The 18,768-nt window shown below is 39.6% G+C and overlaps 1 non-coding gene and 1 pseudogene across 1 annotated transcript; one reads left to right on the top strand and one right to left on the bottom strand.

Annotated features, from left to right (window-relative positions):
* LOC130981001 (uncharacterized) overlaps nucleotides 1–18,768 on the top strand; it is a 97,468-nt pseudogene that overhangs the window by 72,088 nt on the left and 6,612 nt on the right.
* Nucleotides 5,901–6,004, bottom strand: LOC130984507 (small nucleolar RNA R71). The gene has a single exon (XR_009088442.1). It is a non-coding gene; the product is annotated as a small nucleolar RNA R71 (small nucleolar RNA).

Here is an 18,768-nt window from a genome sequence, read left to right as displayed (position 1 = left end):
AACCCCATGCAACAAGTCGGAATCTTAATGGTTCAAGAGTTCTATGCCAATGCATGGATCACTAGGAACCATGATCAAAGTATGAACCCGAGTCCAAAGAATTATCTCACAATGGTTCAGGGGAAATACTTAGATTTTAGTCCGGAGAATGTGAGGTTGGCGTTCCACTTGCCCATGATGCAAGGAGATGTACGCCCCTACACTAGAAGGGTCAACTTTAATCAAAGGTTGGACCAAGTCCTAATGGACATATGTGTGGAAGGAGCTCAATGGAAAAGAGACTCCAAAGGCAAGCCAGTTCAACTAAGAAGACTGGACCTCAAGCCTGTGGCTAGAGGATGGATGGAGTTCATTCCACGCTCCATCATTCCCACTAGCAACCGATCTGAAGTTACTGTGGATCGGGCCATCATGATTCATAGCATCATGATTGGAGAGGAAGTAGAAGTTCATGAAGTCATCTCCAATGAAATCTACAAAATAGCCGAAAAGCCCTCCACCATGGCAAGGCTAGCTTTTCTTCACCTTATTTGCCATCTATGTTACTCAGCTGGAGTTATCATAGAAGGAGACATCTCCATTGAAGAGGATAAGCCCATCACCAAGAAGAGGATGGAGCAAGCAAGAGAGACCCTCCATGGATCTCAAGAGATGCATGAGGAAGCTCATCATCAAGAAATCCCTGAGATGCCTCAAGGGATGCACTTTCCTCCCAACAACTATTGGGAACAACTCAACACTTCCTTAGAAGATTTGAGCTACAATGTGGAACAATTAAGGGTGGAACATCATGAGCACTCCATCATTCTCCATGAAATAAGAGAATATCAAAGAGTAATGAGGGAGGAGCAACAAAGGCAAGGAAGGGACATAGAAGAGCTTAAGGACATTGTTGGTCCTTCAAGAAGAAGACGCCACTAAGGTGGATTCATTCCTTGTCCTTATTTCTTTCTGCTTTTCTATTTTTATATTATATGTTTATCTATGTTTTGCGTCTCTACTTCATGATCATTAGTGTTTAGTAACTATGTCTTAAAGTTATGAATAATTCCATTAATCCTTCACCTTTCTTAAATGAAAAATGTTTTTAATTCAAAAGAACAAGAAGTACATGAATTTCGAATTTATCCTTGAATTTAATTTAATTATATTGATGTGGTGACAATACTTTTTGTTTTCTGAATGAATGCTTAAACAATGCATATTTTTTATCTTGTTGTTTATGAATGTTAAAATTGTTGGCTCTTGAAAGAATGATGAACAAAGAAAAATGTTATTGATGATCTAAAAAATCAATGAAATTGATTCTTGAAGCAAGAAAAAGCAGTGAAAAAGCAAAGGTTTGCGAAAAAAAAAAACTTTGGCGAAAAAAAAATCAGAAAGAAAAAGAAAAGCAAGCAGAAAAAGCCAGTAGCCCTTAAAACCAAAAGGCAGGGGTAAAAAGGATCCAAGGCTTTGAGCATCAATGGATAGGAGGGCCCAAGGAAATAAAATCCAAGCCTAAGCGGCTAAATCAAGCTGTCCCTAACCATGTGCTTGTGGCATGCAGGTCCAAGTGAAAAGCTTGAGACTGAGTGGTTAAAGTCATGATCCAAAGCAAAAAGAGTGTGCTTAAGAGCTCTGGACACCACTAACTGGGGACTCTAGCAAAGCTGAGTCACAATCTGAAAAGGTTCACCCAGTTATATGTCTATGGCATTTATGTATCCAGTGGTAATACTGGAAAACAAAATGCTTAGGGCCACGGCCAAGACTTATAAGTAGCCGTGTTCAAGAATCAACATACTTAACTAGGAGAATCAATAACACTATCCGAAATTCTAAATTCCTAGAGAAGCCAATCATTCTAAACTTCAAAGGAAAAAGTGAGATCCCAAAACTGTTCAGAAGCAAAAAGCTACAAGTCCCGCTCATCTAATTAGAATTAATATTCATTGATATTCTGGAATTTATAGTATATTCTCTTCTTTTTATCCTATTTGATTTTCAGTTGCTTGGGAACAAGCAACAATTTAAGTTTGGTGTTGTGATGAGCGGATAATTTATACACTTTTTGGCATTGTTTTCAGGTAGTTTATAGTAAGTTCAACCTACTTTTAGGTATGTTTTCATTAGTTTTTATGTTAAATTTACATTTCTGGACTTTACTATGAGTTTGTGTGTTTTTCTGTGATTTCAGATAATTTCTGGCCGAAATTGAGGGACTTGAGCAAAACTCTGAAAAAGGCTAACAAAAGGACTGCTGATGTTGTTGGAATCTGACCTCCCTGCACTCGAAATGGATTTTCTGGAGCTACAGAACTCCAATTGGCGCGCTCTTAACGGCGTTGGAAAGTAGACATCCAGCGCTTTCCAGCAATATGTAATAGTCCATACTTTATTCGGAAATTGACGACGTAAAGTGGCACTGAACGCCAAGTTCATGCTGCTGTCTGGAGTTAAACGCCAGAAAAACGTCATGATCCGGAGTTGAACGCCCAAAACACGTCATAACTCGGAGTTCAACTCCAAGAGAAGCCTCAGCTCGTGGATTGATCAAGCTCAGCCCAAGCATACACCAAGTGGGCCCCGGAAGTGGATTTATGCATCAATTACTTACTCATGTAAACCCTAGGAGCTAGTTTATTATAAATAGGATGATATACTAATGTATTAGACATCTTTGGTCTCAGTTTTGTTTTATTCTTCATCCTAAGAGGCTATTGATCACGTTTTAGGGGGCTGGCCATTCGGCCATGCCTGAACCTTTTACTTATGTATTTTCAACGGTGGAGTTTCTGCACACCATAGATTAAGGGTGTGGAGCTCTGCTGTACCTCAAGTATTAATGCAATTCTATTTTCTTTTATTCAATTCTATCTTATTCTTATTCCAAGATATTCATTCGCACCCAAGAACATGATGAATGTGATGATTATGTGACGCTCATCATCATTCTCACCTATGAACGCGCGTGATTGACAACCACTTTCGTTCTACATGCAACAGAGCTTGAATGTGTATCTCTTAGATTCCCCAACAGAATCTTCGTGGTATAAGCTAGATAGATGGCGGCATTTATGAGGATCCGGAAAGTCTCACCTTGTCTGTGGTATTCCGAGTTGGATCCTGGGAATCTGGAAAGTCTAACCTTGTCTGTGGTATTCCGAGTAGGATTCCGGTAATGAATGACTGTGACGTGCTTCAGACTCGCAAGTGCTGGGCGTTAGTGACAGACGCAAAAGAATCAAGGGATTCTATTCCAGTAGGAGCGGGAACCAACCAGTGATTAGCCGTGCTGTGACAGAGCGTGTGAGCGTAGTTTTCACTGCGAGGATGGGATGTAGCCTTCGGCCAGTGTGATGCCTCCAGACGATTAGCCATGCGAGTGACAGCCGCAGATGACCATTTTCCCGAGAGGATTCAAAGTAGCCATCGTCGAACGGTGAACCCCTATACACAGCTTGCCATGGAAAGGAGTAAGAAGGATTGAGTTGAAGCAGTAGGAAAGTAGGCGTTCTTGAGCCATACAGTATCTCCATTTGCTTATCTGAAGTTCCCACCAATGAATCTGCATAAGTATTCTATCCCTTTTATTATTTCTTCTATTTTCTTATTTCTATTTTCAAAACCATAAACCAATTTAACCTGCCTAACTGAGATTTACAAGGCGACCATAGCTTGCTTCATACCAACAATCTCTGTGGGATCGACCCTTACTCACGTAAGGTTTATTACTTGGACGACCCAGTACACTTGCTGGTTAGTTGAACGGAGTTGTGAATTCAACCAATCCCATAATAATGATTTCATACAAGTACAAAGGAACATGGATCACAATTTCGTCCACCAAGTTTTTGGCGCCGTTGCCGGGGATTGTTCGAGTATGGACAACTGACGGTTCATCTTGTTGCTCAGATTAGGTAATTTCCTTTTCAAAAATCTTTTTCAAAATTTTTCTTTTATTTTTCATTTTTCTAAACTTTATTTTCGAAAAAATTAATAAAAATATAAAAAATTCATAAAATCATAAAAATTAAAAATATTTTGTGTTTCTTGTTTGAGTCTTGAGTCAATTTTTAAGTTTGGTGTCAATTGCATGCTTTAAAAAATTTTCTTGCATTTTTCAAAAATCTCATGCATTCATAGTGTTCTTCATGATCTTCAAGTTGTTCTTGATAAGTCCTCTTGTTTGATCTTGATGTTTTCTTGTTTTGTGTTGTTTATTGTTTTTCATGTGCATTTTTTGTTTGTTAGAGTCCATGCATTAAAGATTTCTAAGTTTGGTGTCTTGCATGTTTTCTTTGCATTAAAAATTTTTCAAAATTATGTTCTTGATGTTCATCATGATCTTCAAAGTGTTCTTGGTGTTCATCTTGACATTCATAGCATTCTTGCATGCATTCATTGTTTTGATCTAAAAAATTTCATGCATTGAGCATTTTTGTTATATTTTCTCTCTCATAATTAAAAATTCAAAAATAAAAAAAAATATCTTTTCCTTATTTCCCTCCAAATTTTCGAAATTTTGGGTTGACTTGGTCAAAAATTTTTAAAATTAGTTGTTTCTCACAAGTCAAGTCAAAATTTCAATTTTAAAAATCTTATCTCTTCAAAATCTTTTTCAAAAATCATATCTTTTTCAAATTTTTTTATTATTTTCGAAAATTTTAAAAATTATTTTTCAAAAATCTTTTTCTTAGCTTTTATATCTAATTTTCGAAAATTAGCTAACAATTAATGTGATTGGTTCAAAAATTTGAAGTTTGTTACTTTCTTGTTAAGAAAGGTTCAATCTTTAAGTTCTAGAATCTTATCTTGTAGTTTCTTGTTAGTTAAGTTATTTTAAAAATTAAATCTTTTTCAAAATATCTTTCTCTTAAAACTTTTATCTTATCTTTTTATCTTATCCTTTTCAAAATTTTATTTTTTTCAAAATTTGATTTCAAAATATCTTATCTAACTCCTTTTCTTCTTATCTTTTTAAAATTTTGATTTCAAATATTTTTCAATCAACTAACTAACTTTTTGTTTGTTTCTTATCTTTTTCAAAACCACCTAACTACTTCTCCCTCTTCTATTTTCGAAAATATCTCTCTCTTTTTCAAAAATTCTTTTTAATTAATTAATAATTTCAATTTTAATTACAATTTATCTCTAATTTTCGAAAATCACTAACCCTTTTTTTAAAATTATTTTCGAAATTCTCTTTCTCTTTTCTTCTTCTATTTAATTATTTGTTTACTAACACTTCTCTTCACCTCTCTTCATCTAAAAATCCGAACCCATCCTTCTTCACTCTTCTCCCCTTTCTTTTTCTACAAACATAAAGGAATCTCTATACTGTGACATAGAGGATTCCTCTTTCTTGTTCTCTTCTCTTTCATATGAGAAGGAACAGGGATAAAGGCACTCTTGTTGAAATAGATCCAGAACCTGAAAGGACTTTGAAGAGGAAATTAAGAGAAGCTAAATTACATTATTCTAAAGGTAACCTTTCAGAAACATTAGAACAAGAGAAGGAGATGGCAGCCGAAAATAATAATAATGCAAGGAGAATGCTTGGTGACTTCACAAAGCCAACGTCCAAATTTGATGGAAGAAGCATCTCCATTCCTGCCATTGGAGCCAATAACTTTGAGCTTAAGCCTCAACTAGTTGCTTTAATGCAACAAAACTGCAAGTTTTATGGACTTCCATCTGAAGATCCTTATCAGTTTTTAACTGAGTTCTTGCAGATCTGTGAGACTGTAAAGACGAATGGAGTTGATCCTGAAGTCTACAGACTCATACTTTTCCCTTTTGCTGTGAGAGACAGAGCTAGAATATGGTTGGATTCACAACCTAAGGATAGCCTGGACTCCTGGGATAAGCTGGTCACTGCCTTCTTGGATAAATTCTTTCTTCCTCAAAAGCTGAGCAAGCTGAGAGTGGATGTTCAAACCTTCAAACAAAAAGATGGTGAATCCATCTATGAAGCTTGGGAAAGATACAAGCAGCTGACCAAAAGATGTCCATCTGACATGTTTTCAGAATGGACCATATTAGATATATTCTATTATGGTCTCTCTGAATTTTCGAAAATGTCATTGGACCATTCTGCAGGTGGATCTATTCACCTGAAGAAAATGCCTGAAGAGGCTCAAGAGCTCATTGACATGGTTGCAAACAACCAATTCATGTACACTTCTGAGAGGAATTCCGTGAACAATGGGATACCTCAAAAGAAAGGAGTTCTTGAAATTGATACTCTGAATGCCATATTGGCTCAGAACAAAGTGTTGACTCAACAGGTCAACATGATCTCTCAAAATCTGAATGGATGGCAACATGCATCCAACAGTACTAGAGAGGCAGCTTCTGAAGAAGCTTATGATCCTGAGAACCCTGCCATGGCAGAGGTTAATTACATGGGTGAACCGTATGGAAACACCTATAACTCATCATGGAGAAATCATCCAAATTTCGCATGGAAGGATCAACAAAAACCTCAACAAGGTTTTAACAATGGTGGACGTAATAGGCTGGGCAATAGCAAGTGATGAGCGGATAATTTGTACGCTTTTTGGCATTGTTTTTAGTATGTTATTAGTATGATCTAGTTAGTTTTTAGTATATTTTTTATTAGTTTTTAGTTAAAATTCACTTTTCTGGACTTTACTATGAGTTTGTGTGTTTTTCTGTGATTTCAGGTATTTTCTGGCTGAAATTGAGGGACCTGAGCAAAAATCTGATTCAGAGACTGAAAAGGACTGCAGATGCTGTTGGATTCTGACCTCCCTTCACTCGAAGTGGATTTTCTGGAGCTACAGGAGCCCAATTGGCGCGCTCTCAACGGCGTTGGAAAGTAGACATCCTGGGCTTTCCAGCAATATATGATAGTCCATACTTTGCCCAAGATTTGATGGCCCAAACCGGCGTTCAAAGTCACCTTCAGATTTCCCAGCGTTAAACGCCGGAACTGGCACCAAAATGGGAGTTAAACGCCCAAACTGGCACAAAAGCTGGCGTTTAACTCCAAGAAGAGTCTCTACACGAAAAATGCTTCATTGCTCAGCCCAAGCACACACCAAGTGGGCCCGGAAGTGGATTTTTATGTCATTTACTCATCTTTGTAATCCTTAGGCTACTAGTTCCCTATAAGTAGGACCTTTTACTATTGTATTTGACATCTTTCAATTTTTTGATCTTTTGATCATGTTTTTATGATTGAACCCTCTTTGGGAGGCTGGCCATTCGGCCATGCCTAGACCTTATTCTTATGTATTTTCAACGGTGGAGTTTCTACACACCATAGATTAAGGTGTGGAGCTCTGCTGTACCTCGAGTATTAATGCAATTACTATTGTTCTTCTATTCAATTCCGCTTGTTCTTTGTCCAAGATATCACTTGTTCTTCAACTTGATGAATGTGATGATTGATGCAAATGCATATTTGCATTATTAGTTAGTTAGCTTAGTTAGTTTTAGCTTAATTTCACTCATTTTCTCTAAATAAACAAGTCCTTTTATGAGTTTTGTTTCCATGCATGATGATATTAAGGAACATGTTAATTCTAGCCAAATTCATGCAAATGATTTAAGGAATGCATATATGAATGAGTATGAATGAATCTCATGAAATTTATTGCTTGAATTGGTAAGACTTTGAAGCTATTTCCCTTGTTGATGATAGGTGATGAAACAAGGAGGCATGGAAGCAAGAATGATGCAAGCTGGGCAAAGTTGGCGTTGCCAACTTGGAATCCACGTTGCCAACTCCACAACACAAGGCAAACTTGGCCCTGGAGGAAGACAAGAAGCAAAGTTGGCGTTGCCAACTTGAGAGTGGCATTGCCAACGCCACACACACAAGCAATTTTGGCACTAATATGGAAGCTCGAGCACGTTGTTTGAGCTAGGAAGCATTGGCGTTTTTGAGGACAACGCAGGCTAACAACGCCACACTATCAAGCTTGGCCCTGGAAGAAGCAAAGTTGGCGTTGCCAACTTGAATCTGGCGTTGCCAACGCCACACACAAGCAAGGCAAGCTTGGCCCTGGAAGAAGCAAAGTTGGCGTTGCCAACTTGAATCTGGCGTTGCCAACGCCACACACAAGCAAGGCAAGCTTGGCCCTGGAAGAAGCAAAGTTGGCGTTGCCAACTTGAATCTGGCGTTGCCAACGCCACACACAAGCAAATTTTGGCACCAAGTCTTGGCGCACCAACCAGGCTGCCAAACGCCCAATGGCGCACCAACCAGGCTGCCAAACGCCCATTGGCGCACCAACCAGGCTGCCAAACGCCCATTGGCGCACCAACCAAGGTGCCAAACGCCCAATGGCGCACAAACCGCGTTCCAAACGCCCAAATGCCGCACCACTCACGTTGCCAACGCTAGATGGGCGTTGCCAACGCCAACTTACCAAAACAAGGCAGCCTGAACATGTCCACTTCAATGGAAGATATCTTGAGCTACAGAGATCCAAATTGAGTACTTCCAGTTGCGTTGGAAAGCTAACATTCAGAGCTTTCCAACCATATATAATAGTCCATGGTGGAGCACAAGATTGGAGCCAAACCAGAGTCATCTTTAGGCCCTAAAAACAAGAACAAGAAATGAAATTCAAGGGAGCTAGAGATGATCCTTGGATGTGGGATCGAGCACGTTGCCAATGTGCACAAAGGGGGCGTGTTTTGCAACAACGCCAGCCTCAAGTCCTTGCCTTGGGAGAGTCATGCTCGAGCACGTTGCTAACTTGGGGTTGAGGGTGCGTTATTCACAACAACTTGGCAACAACTTGGCAGCTTGACCTTACCTTCTTTGAGGAACCATAACTTGAGCTAGGAAAGTCCAATTGAGGTGATTCCAGTGGCATTAGAAAATAGACATCAAGAGCTTTCCAATGATGTATAATAGTCCATATTGAAGCTGAAGGTTGACACTCAAATTCTGGGCTACATTTAGCATGAAAGTAAGGCCAAGAAGAGGAAGAGCAAGTTGTTTGCAACAACTTGGGCTAGCAACGCCCAAGTCTCAAACTCACTTCCAGGAAATTGGCATGCACGTTGCCAACGTGCACTAAGGCCTGAGTTATTGCCAACAACGCCCATCAATGGGCCAGAATTGGTGCCAACTTGCTCTACTTCACCTATTCATCACAAAGGTCAAAACACCTCCAATTGAGCCAAGAATTCAACAAAGAGGAAGCCCATCTTGCTAACCCACTTGAAGATCTTTAGGACTAGTATAAATAGAGATTGAGTTTGTACTTTAGAGGGACTTTTTTTACACTTTTACTTTTTTTACACTTTTGACACTTAGAATTTTAGACTCTCAGCACTTTACTTTTGAGAACTCTTGTGGTACTTCCGGGAGGATACCCGGAGAGCATTTTCTTTGATTCTTATTGGAATTTTTCTTCTTCAATTTGAAGTTCTAAGCATTTCATTCTTCTTCTTCTTCTTCCTTTACATTCAGTTTAATTCTTGTTGATGGCAATTGTTGTTGAAATTGGAGCAATGACTCACTAAACCCCACTTTCATTAGGGGGAGGAGCTCTGTTTGTTGGAATGGATTGATGAACCCATCTTTCCTCCTCAATTCTAGTGGTTGATTTAAAGAGGGAACTCTTGATCTTCACAGATTCAACCACCATCGAGAGAGGGGTTAATCTATATGAATTATGTGGTGAGTTTGAGGAATGAGCCACATAATTCAGTTTAGAGTTCATCCTTTCATGATTTCTTTAATCAATATACCTTGGTTAGTATGTGAGATGTAACTCTCCTTGGTTGAGATTATAGAAATTGTGTGGCTGGATAATATATGAGCTTCATCTCTTCTCATGAACAATTAGATCACGAGAGTGGCAATTGGTTATGTTGAGAGAGATTGAATCACCAAGAGATTGGGGTTCAATCACCCACTTGCCATAGATCTATACCCATGATTGAGAAGGATTTGACTAACATCAATTCATGAAAACTAACATCTCTGATCCCTAATGATCCTCTCCATCATTAATTCTCATTTCTTTTGTTCTTAGTGTTTGAAAACCCATTACCCAATTCCCTTCTACATTCTTGCAATTTATTATTCTTGTCATTTACATTCTGTTTCTTATTTCTCACTCTTATGCTCTTTAGAATTCAGCACTTTAATTCCTTGCAATTTATTTTTGATGTCATTTAAGTTTCTTGCACTTTAAGTTTCCGTCATTTACTTCCATTTTATTTCTCTATTCTAGTTCTTTACATTTTGTGTCATTTACATTCTTGCAATTATGTTCAAAAATCAAAATGCTCATGAAATCAAAACTATGTTCGCTTGACTAAATCTACCATTAACTAAAGTTGCTTAATCTTCCAATCTCCGTGGGATCGACCTCACTCTTTGTGAGTTTTATTACTTGATACGACCCGGTATACTTGCCGGTTGTACGTGAAATCTTAATTTTTACGTATCAAGTTTTTGGCGCCGTTGCCGGGGATTGGTTAGGTTGACAATGATTAAGTGAAAGGTGGTTTAGATTAAGCATTTTTTTTTATTTTTGTTAAGCCCACTAACTGTTTGATACTTTGTTTCACTAACTCCAATTCCACTCTAATTCTAGAATATTTCACTTGTGATTTTGGTTCTGTTTGTGTATGTCAGGAACAAGTAGACGTGATATTGAGGACGAGAGAACCCGACGAAGGTTAAGGAGAGCAGAAAGAGGAAAGTTCATAGTTGGTGAAGAAGGGTCAGAGGAATCAGAGGGAGAAGATCAAGTCATGGAGGATGAGATGCACAACCCTCCTGGAGGGGTCAACAATAATGGTGGACACGCTAGAAGGGTGTTATCCTCATATACTATCCCTGATCCAAGACATTGTGGGAGCAGCATTGCTACACCAAATGTTCAGGCCAATAACTTTGAGCTAAAACCTCAGCTCATCACTTTGGTACAGAACAATTGCTCTTATGGAGGGGGACCTCTTGAAGACCCAAATCAACATCTCTCTGTTTTTCTGAGGATATGCAATACAGTGAAGACAAATGGAGTGCATCCAGATGTCTACAAGTTGTTGCTATTTCCATTCTCTTTGAGGGATAAAGCCACTCAATGGCTAGAATCATTCCCCAAGGAAAGCCTCAATGATTGGAATGAAGTGATGGGCAAATTTCTAGCAAAGTTCTACCCACCTCAAAAGGTCATCAAGTTGAAGACAGAGGTTCAGACTTTTAGGCAAATGGAAGGGGAGTCATTGTACGAAGCCTGGGAAAGATATAAGGCACTAATGAGAAGATGTCCCCCAGACATGTTTAGTGATTGGGTTAAGCTTCAAAACTTCTATGAAGGCTTAAACTTAGAAGCAAGGAAGGGACTAGACTACTCATCAGGAGGATCACTCAACATGATGAAAACTGCTGAGGAGGCTCAAAACCTCATTGAGATTGTGGCAAACAATCAATATTATTACTCATCAGAGAGGCAACACAATCCACCCCCAAAGAAAGGTGTAATGGAGCTTGAAGGTGTTGATGCTATCTTGGCACAAAACAAGTTAATGCACCAACAAATCCAACAACAAATGGAGATGATAACAAAGAGAATGGATGGTATGCAACTTGCATCAGTGAACACAACAAATCAGCCATCACTTGAATGGAACCAAGGTGAAGGAACCACGGTTGAACAACCACAAGAACAAGTTCAATACATGCAGAATACTTCAAATTCTCAGGAAGAATTCCATGGTGATACATACAACTCATCTTGGAAGAATCATCCCAATTTAAAGTGGGGAGAAAACCATTGGCAAAAGAACAACAACCACAATCACACCCGTAACACAAACAACCAAAATCACCATACCAACAACACTAACCAATATAGAAAAACACAAAACACATATCAACACCTCCATCATAACCCACAAACCCACCAAAATAACTTCTCTGCACCAACATCCAACTCACAAAATTACCACACTAATCCACCCAACAACTTCCAACAACAATCAACCCCCATCATACCTCCAATTGACCATCATGAGGCCAGAATCTCAAGTCTGGAAGCAACCTTGCAAGCACTTGCTCAAACCACTCAAGCTTTAGCTAAGGGACAACAAGAACAAGCGGTCACTATGAAGAACATTGAGAGACAAGTGGGACAACTAGCCAAACAAGCCGAGAAACCAACCCATGTCCTCCCAAGTGACACAATACCCAACCCAAGAGAAGAATGTAAGGCTTTGCAGTTAAGGAGTGGCAAGGTAGTTGGTGAAAGTTCAAATAAAGAAGCAACAAACCCAAAGAGCAAGACACAATGGAAAGGCAAGATGAAGAAAAGGCTTCAACATCTAACAAAGACAAGGAGGTTGTCAAGCCACAAGGCAATCCACCAAGTCAAGAAGGCAACCGTGATGGCAAGGAAAGTATGAATCCACAAAAAGAAAACAAAATGAAGGAGTGAAAGCTTATGTACCCAAGCTTCCTTACCCAACTAGGATACACAAAGGAGCAAAGGACCAACAATTCCCAAGGTTTTTAGAGATCTTCAAGAAACTTGAAATCAACATCCCATTGGCAGAGGCTCTAGAACAGATGCCATTGTATGCAAAGTTTCTTAAGGAGTTGATCACCAAGAAGAGGAGTTGGCAAGAAAAAGAAACCGTGGTTCTCAATCAAGAGTGTAGTGCCATCATTCAACAAGGGTTACCTCCAAAACTCAAAGACCCTGGCAGCTTTCTCATACCTTGCACGATTGGGAGCATGGCTGTTGATAAATCACTTTGTGACCTGGGAGCAAGCATTAACTTAATGCCCCTTACCATGATGAAGAAAATGATGATTGAAGAGCTCAAACCCACAAGGATGTCACTCCAACTTGCTGACAGATCCATCAAAGTGCCAAATGGAGTAGTTGATAACCTCTTGGTGAAGGTGGGAAACTTCATATTCCCAGCTGATTTTGTGGTCCTAGATATGGATGAAGAGGGAAACAATTCAGTCATTCTTGGTAGACCCTTTTTGGCTACAGCTAGAACAATCATTGATGTGGAAAAGGGAGAGATGATCTTCAGGGTGCATGATGAACAAATGACCATAAATGTCTTCAAAGCAATGCAACACCCTGTTGAGAAAGAAAATTGCATGAGGATTGATGTAGTGGACTCTTTGGTTGAAGAAGTGCTTAACACAAACCATCAAATGCAACAAGAGGAAGTCCATAACATCAAGGGACAAGAAGAAAATACGTCGGAAGCATCAAAGGAACCAAGTGAAGCTACCAAAGAAGAGGCACCACAACAAGAGTTGAAACCACTACCCCCTCATCTTAAATATGCATTCCTTGGTGAGAAAGACAGCTTCCCAGTGATCATCAATTCCACATTGAATGCAGAGGAAGAAGAAAAGCTCCTTGTGGTTTTGAGAACTCACAAAGAGGCTTTGGGGTGGACCATTGATGACTTGAAGGGCATAAGCCCTGCCATATGCATGCACAAGATACTCTTGGAGGAGAACTCCAAACCTGTGGTACAACCTCAAAGAAGATTGAATCCCACAATGAAGGAGGTTGTTCAAAAGGAAGTCCTGAAGTTGTGCAAGGCTGGGATCATCTACCCTATATCTGACAGCCCATGGGTCAGTCCAGTGCAAGTAGTACCTAAGAAAGGAGGCATGACTGTCATTGTTAATGAGAAGAATGAGCTTATCCCAACACGAACAGTGACAGGGTGGAGGATGTGCATAGACTATAGGAGGTTGAATGATGCCACAAGAAAAGACCACTTTCCTCTACCTTTCATTGATCAGATGCTTGAGAGGTTGGCTGGCCATGCTTATTATTGTTTTCTTGATGGATATTCTGGGTATAATCAGATAGTGGTTGACCCCATGGATCAAGAGAAGACTTCCTTCACTTGTCCCTTTGGAGTCTTTGCATACCGGAGGATGCCATTTGGACTTTGCAATGCCCCAGCTACCTTTCAAAGATGCATGCTTTCAATCTTCTCAGACATGGTAGAAAAATTCATTGAAGTCTTTATGGATGATTTCTCTGTTTTGGTGATTCATTCAATACTTGCTTGCACCATCTTACCTTAGTCTTGAAAAGATGCCAAGAAACAAACTTAGTTTTGAATTGGGAAAAATGCCATTTCATGGTACCCGAAGGCATTGTTCTTGGTCACAAAATTTCAAGAAAGGGTATAGAAGTTGACAAGGCAAAAGTAGAAATTATAGAAAAACTTCCTTTGCCAACTAGTGTGAAAGCTGTTAGAAGTTTCTTAGGACATGCTGGATTTTATAGGAGATTCATCAAAGATTTTTCCAAAATAGCAAAACCACTAAGCAATTTGCTGGTGGTAGAAAATCCTTTTATCTTTGATGATGAATGCAAGCATGCTTTTGAAACTCTAAAGGCTAAGCTCACCACAGCACCAATCATCACACCCCCAACTTGGGGACTACCTTTTGAACTCATGTGTGATGCAAGCAACCTTGCAATTGGCGCTGTGTTGGGGCAAAGGAAGGAAAAGAAGCTTCATGTTATCTACTATGCAAGTAAGGTGTTGAATGAAGCTCAAAAGAACTACACCACAACAGAGAAAGAGTTACTAGCCGTGGTGTATGCCTTTGATAAGTTTAGACAATATTTGATTGGATCTAAAGTCTTAGTGTATACTGACCATGCTGCCATTAAGTATCTTATGTCAAAACAGGATGCCAAACCAAGGCTAATTAGATGGGTGCTACTCCTACAAGAGTTTGACATTGAGATCAAAGATAGAAAGGGCAGTGAAAATCAAGTTGCTGATCACTTATCAAGGGTGCCACAAGATGAATGCCAAGACAACCTTCCATCAATAAATGAAGAGTTTCCAGATGAACATCTCTTGCACATTCAACATGTCCCATGGTTTGCAGACATGGCCAACTACAAGGCAGGAAGAATCATTCCACAAGAGTACACAAGACAACAAGTGAAGAAGCTGTTGCATGAGGCTAGGTTCTTCTTTTGGGACGAACCATTCTTGTTCAAAAGATGCCCAGACGGAATGATAAGAAGATGTGTGCCAGAAAATGAGATGAAGGACATACTGTGGCATTGTCACAACTCTAGTTATGGTGGTCATTTTGGAGCTGAAAGAACTGCTGCTAAGGTCCTTCAAAGTGGTTTCTATTGGCCTTCAATCTTCAAGGATGCTAGGGAGTTTGTGAGCCAATGCAATGAATGTCAAAGAGCAGGGGGTTTGTCAAAGAAAAATGAGATGCCCCAAAAGTTCATTTTGGAAGTGGAACTCTTTGATTTGTGGGGAATAGATTTCATGGGACCTTTTCCTCCATCCTACACGTTCAAATACATCCTGGTAGCAGTAGAGTATGTCTCCAAATGGGTAGAAGCAATAGCCACCACCACATGTGATACCAACGTGGTCTTGCAATTCCTCAAGAAGAACATCTTCACAAGATTTGGAGTACCCAAAGGGCTTATAAGTGATGGGGGAAGCCACTTTTGCAACAAGCAACTCAATTCCTTACTCCACAAGTATGGTGTTACACACAAAGTAGCTACCCCATATCACCCACAAACCAATGGACAAGCTGAACTTGCTAACAGAGAGCTAAAAAGGATCTTGGAGAAAACTGTGGGAACAACAAGAAAGGATTGGGTTAGGAAGCTAGATGATGCACTTTGGGCATATAGGACAGCCTTCAAGACACCCATAGGAAAATCTCCCTTTCAATTGGTGTATGGAAAGGCATGCCACCTCCCTGTAGAGCTTGAACATAAGGCTTTCTGGGCCACCAAACTTCTAAATCTAGATGCTCAAGCAGCAGGAGAGAAGAGGTTGCTACAACTCAATGAGCTTGAGGAGTTCAGATTGGAGGCATACGACAATGCCAAAATATACAAGGAGAGAGCAAAGAGATGGCATGATAAGAGGATCTCTCAAAGAACATTTGAACCAGGCCAAAAGGTGTTATTATTCAATTCAAGATTGAAGATCTTCCCTGGGAAGCTGAGGTCTAGATGGACTGGTCCATACACCATCACCAAAGTTTCACCTCATGGCTATGTTGAATTGCTTGATGAAGCCTCAAAACAAACCTTCACAGTCAATGGACATAGGGTGAAGCACTATTTTGGTGGCCCTTGGAGCAAGGAAGAGAGTGTGCAACTCTTAACATGAGCAAAGAAGCTGCAATGTCGAGCTAAGGACAATAAACAAAGCGCTTCATGGGAGGCAACCCATGCACAGGGAGTCTTTTAATTTCATGTTTTAGTAACCAATAATGAGCAAGTAGACTAGTACATGGTGTATGCAAGGCACTAAGTTTCGTGTGGCCAATCTTGAAGTAATGGCAAATGTGTGTTCTATAACACTTAGCCACAAACTAAGTTTGGTGTCCATACATACACGAAAATGCTAAGCTATGAAAGTTTTGTCATCTACTTTAGTTATAAAATAAAATAAAAAAAAAACGTGAAAAAAAAAAGCATTGAATGTAGGTAAATTACTAAGTTTGATGTGGCTATCTTTGGAATTAATTCCATAGAACACTTAGTCACAAACTAAGTTTGGTGTCTTTACTTGCATTATTAATGCTAAAAAATAGATTAGGGAATCTAATTTAGTCAATTTTGTATAGGAACATAATCATAAGTTTTTAGCCATTAATGTCACTTTAAGAATCTCAAGCCTTTGGCATTTTGTTGCAGGAAAGAAAGAAAGAAGTGATGGGGAATCTTGGAAGCATATAATGAAAGAAGGAAAGAAATGATGGGGAATCTTGAAGAAAGATCACAGATACGTAAGGAAGGGTAGTCACATGAATTTTAAACTTTGTGCATGGGGAAAAAGAAATCAACATGCATTGTGCACAAGGAAGCATGCCATTACCGAGCCTTAAATGCCTTCCCACCAACTTTCACTTTAAATACTTCAACCATATTCATTCATCATTCATTCTTCTAACCACCAACTTTCACTTCACTAACCGAACTCATACTCAACCTCCAACCTACTCCATGTTTCACAAATTCTAACCTTGAACCTCATCTTTACCCAACAAAACTCCTCTTGAAGCATCACATCTCTCACATAACCGAAACACTCAATCTCCTTCACCATCATTTTCTAAGTCACCGTGCTTACCTCATATCTCTCATTCACAATCATTTTCCTTGTGCTTGAGGACAAGCATTCAACTAAGTTTGGTGTTGGGGAGATTCAATCTTGCAAGTGAATCTCAATGGCCTCATCATCAAGGGATAGGAGAGAAGATGAATTTGATCAAAGAAGATTCAAATCCAAACACAATGAGCGAATTTTTAGTTGGATGTCAAGCAAAGATGTTGTTCCAGAGCTACCATTCAAGCTTAAAGAAGATGAATACCCTGAGATACAAAAAATAATCAGAAAAAGGGGATGGGAGCTTCTCTGTGACCAACCTCAAGAAATAAGCATGCTTCTCATCCATGAGTTCTTCACTAATGTGATAAGAGAATATGATGATGAAGAACCATACATGAGCTATGTAAGAGGTGGGATGTTGATTTTAGCCCGGACACCATCAATAGGGTGCTAAGGGTCAAGCACAAACAGTTCAAATGACCTAGCTATGAAGAAAGGGTTGAAAATGACCCAAGATATGTGGATGTGGTGAGTGACTTATGCAGAGTAGGCACGGATTGGGTATCGGATTCACATGGCCGACCACTCAAACTTCGGAGAGGTGATCTCATACCTCAAGCAAAAGGATGGCATGACATAGTGAGGAGGTCATTGATCTCTACTTCAAATAACTCTGAGGTAACGGTGAATAGAGCTATAATGATCCATTGCATAATGAAAGGAGGGGAAATCAATGTTGGAGACATTATAGCCAAGAACATCATTGAAATAGCTCAAAAGGTCAAACAGGACAGCTGGCTAGGATATCCTAGTACTATTCTGCGCCTATGTGAAGAAGCTGGAGTGCCTCTTGAAGAATTTGGAGAAACTGATTTGGTCTCCATTGGAAAGCCTCTCACCAAAGAAAGGTTGGAGTTCATCACCACAACCCAATTGGAAAGGCAACCTTTAGCAAGAAGGAAGAAAAGGAAAGAAGTAAGACAAGGAGGAGCCTCAAGAAATGGATGAATCCCACACCTTGAACATGAACCAACTCCAAGCCGCCTTGGAAGGGATTTCTGGGCAATATTCACAAATTCAAAGAAGCCAAGAGGAACAAGCGCAACAACAAAGGGACCTTTGGCAATTGATGGATCAACAAAGAGGGGTTCAAGTTCAATGGATGAACCAACAAAATGAGTACCAAACACACATGATGGAGTTGCAACAAGAACAATATGCCAAGATGCAAGAAGCCATCAACAATTCAGCTATGGAACATGAAAAAGCCATGGAGAAAGTGATACAAGAACAAGCTCAACTAAGGATAGAGCAAGCTCAGCAAAGAGAACTTCTCCATAGGTTGGATGCTAGACATGAAACACTCTACAGAGATTTCAATGAAAACAGAATGTTCAAGGAAGCCAGGCACAAGGACAGACTTGACTATGACATATGCACCCAAGAAAAGCTTAGTTACCTCTGTTCCACACCCCCATTGATCAACCCACAAATCAAATGTTTTAATGAGGCTCGGAAGATATTTGAACAGCAAGAACTAGCAAGGGTGAGATTCAATCAACAGAGGCTACAGGAGACAATGATAAGCTCAGAATTTGGCAAAAGAAGATCCAAAGGGGAATGCAACGACACAACAACAAGGAGAAAGGAGGAGCAAAAAGAAAGAAGATCCAAAAGGAG

The sequence above is a fragment of the Arachis stenosperma genome, chromosome 5 (assembly GCF_014773155.1).
Source record: "Arachis stenosperma cultivar V10309 chromosome 5, arast.V10309.gnm1.PFL2, whole genome shotgun sequence".
Lineage (NCBI taxonomy): Eukaryota > Viridiplantae > Streptophyta > Magnoliopsida > Fabales > Fabaceae > Arachis > Arachis stenosperma.
The sequence above is the reverse complement of the archived record's forward strand: the minus strand, read 5'-3'. Positions and strand labels throughout refer to the sequence as shown.